Genomic DNA, 2,500 nt, shown 5'->3' on the forward strand with positions numbered 1-2,500 from the left:
CTCTTCTCGCAATGAGAACGAGACGCCCCGGGAATGCGGAGCGGCCACTTTGAGGGCGAACCGCTCATCTTCCCTCGGTCTACGCAAGGTAGACCTTTACTTTCATTGCGCCTTTAGGTTTAGTTATGTCCCAATGACTCGCGCACATGCTAGACTCCTTGGTCCGTGTTTCAAGACGGGTCCTGAAAGTACCCAAAGCTATAGCGTTGCAGATCGGCGTTTCAACGAGGTCTGTTCGAGAACATCGTAGCCAACAGTCGCCCGGGGACAGGATCGGCGCTAGGTCCGATCGCCGTCAAACACCGGACGCGCTTGCCACGAGCCGAACGCTAATTATAAAGTAGCGGCCCCGCGCCATCGTTATACCGTCGAGCGAGTCGGCCGGGATACCGAGGGTCCACGCGAAAAATTCACGTGGGCTCCACCCCGGACCTTAGACCGACACCCAACGGATCGCAACGTCCTACAAGAGGAAAAGTGCACGCGTTCGATATCGGTTCGAAAAACGAGCTGAGCGAACGACGCGAACGCCGTCCGTCACGAAACCCGTCAAACGCCGACGATCGAAACGCGATGAATTTCCTCCTTCGACCTTTCGGGTTTCTCAGGTTTACCCCTGAACGGTTTCACGTACTCTTGAACTCTCTCTTCAAAGTGCTTTTCAACTTTCCCTCACGGTACTTGTTCGCTATCGGTCTCGTGGTCATATTTAGCCTTAGATGGAGTTTACCACCCACTTAGGGCTGCACTCTCAAGCAACCCGACTCTGAGGAGAGATCCTCCCGAAATTGACGGCGGTCGCTACGGGCCTGGCACCCTCTATGGGCTGTGGCCCCGTTCAAGAAGGACTTGGACGCGCCGTACGACTCCGGGATAAACGGATCCTCCCTAACACCACATTTCCCGGCGGTTAACCCGCGGGATTCGGTGCTGGGCTTATCCCTGTTCGCTCGCAGCTACTGAGGGAATCCTAGTTAGTTTCTTTTCCTCCGCTTAGTAATATGCTTAAATTCAGCGGGTAGTCTCACCTGCTCTGAGGTCGATAAAATAATTTTTCAGTTTATTCAACAGCAACGAGTCGACGTACGTAGTCTCGTCCGTCGTTATTTCGAGAGAGAACTACCGAAACGGACAAAAAAGTTCTCGACGTCCTGTAATAATGTGTGTGCGTGTGTACGTACGCTGCTCGACACGATCAGACGTCGTCTTCGATTCATCAAAGATTCTCGGACACGACGATCGTGCGTAACGAGAGCATACACACACACACTACAAGCGTGAACCTGTATATTGCCGTGGCAGCCGCTTTCCCAACAACGGAGACTCGATACGATTTCGTTGTGTACAAACTACGTAACGTTTCTCTCATCTTGCGATGAGAAAAAACGATTCGTCGCTTTCGCACTTTAAGATGCCGCGTCTTTGTCGTCGTCGGCGTCGTCGTCGTCGTCAACGTGTATTTATTTTTGTTACCAAGTGTCATCGCCGCGAAGGCGATAAAATACTTAGATAACGATTATAATAACGAGACGACTCGATAGACGACAAACAACTACAACAACAACACGTCAATCATCCAACACGCTCCGACGTTTTTACAAAATATCAATTTTGAAAAACCGAGCAGTCTTTGAAATTGATACGACCCTCAGCCAGGAGTGGTCCAGGAACAGTATCCGAGGACCGCAATGTGCGTTCGAAATGTCGATGTTCATGTGTCCTGCAGTTCACAAGTTGACGCGCAATTAGCTGCGTTCTTCATCGACCCACGAGCCAAGTGATTCACCGTTCAGGGTAATCTTTTATTTAGACGTACTCAAAAAAAATAATTTCAAGAGTTCGACGTCTCGATTCGGCAAGCGTTGAGATTATACCAATGCAACAACGTACATAAATATATATATATACTTGTTAAAAAAAATAAAAAAAGAGAAGCGCTCGACGATTTCGTATTCGTACGGCACCACATATTCAGACGAGGCATCGTGTACCGAAATCGCGCACGACTCAATTTTTATATTCGTCGTGTAGAGGACGCGCGTAGTATTTCATTTACCATGCGTTCTAACTGACACGGCCGGGCGAATATCTTTCACAACCATCGGAAATCTCGTTGTGTAATCCGGTAACGTAAAAATTCGTACGAAACAAAACTTTCACGTTTCGACCGCGATTAAACATAATTTCCTACGGAGCGGTTTTTTAACAGTCACACACTCCTAGGTACCCGGCGAAGGCGGCGTCGTCGGCATCATCGTCATCGACGGCGAAATGTATCGTCGTATATCGCGTTCGCGTTCGACAAAAGAGCGTACGCTTCACAACACGATCGACGAACAACATTAGCGCCATAATCGACGACAACGACGCGGCAACACAACAATACGCACAACGTCATATATTATAATTCTCGGTAAAGAAAATTACACGCCTAATTGAAAAACCTCTAAGACGAATTTGTATAGTTCGAGAAGAGGACTACTACTAATCGAAAGGATGA

At 48.6% G+C, this 2,500-nt stretch overlaps 2 non-coding genes across 2 annotated transcripts in view; both read right to left on the reverse strand.

Moving 5' to 3' along the window:
• The window catches only part of LOC141484419 (large subunit ribosomal RNA), a 4,028-nt gene extending 2,986 nt beyond the window's left edge, over positions 1-1,042 (reverse strand). The window contains exon 1 of the ribosomal RNA XR_012466628.1: positions 1-1,042. This exon is cut by the window's left edge and continues 2,986 nt beyond it. This is a non-coding gene — a ribosomal RNA (large subunit ribosomal RNA).
• Positions 1,043-1,642: 600 nt separating this feature from the next.
• On the reverse strand, positions 1,643-1,797 carry LOC141484416 (5.8S ribosomal RNA). The gene has a single exon (XR_012466625.1). It is a non-coding gene; the product is annotated as a 5.8S ribosomal RNA (ribosomal RNA).
• Between the last annotated feature and the right edge of the window lie 703 nt (positions 1,798-2,500).

The sequence above is a fragment of the Leptinotarsa decemlineata genome, unplaced genomic scaffold (assembly GCF_025532065.1).
Source record: "Leptinotarsa decemlineata unplaced genomic scaffold, Ldec_3_MD MMD2_tig00005581, whole genome shotgun sequence".
In the NCBI taxonomy this organism is placed as follows: domain Eukaryota; kingdom Metazoa; phylum Arthropoda; class Insecta; order Coleoptera; family Chrysomelidae; genus Leptinotarsa; species Leptinotarsa decemlineata.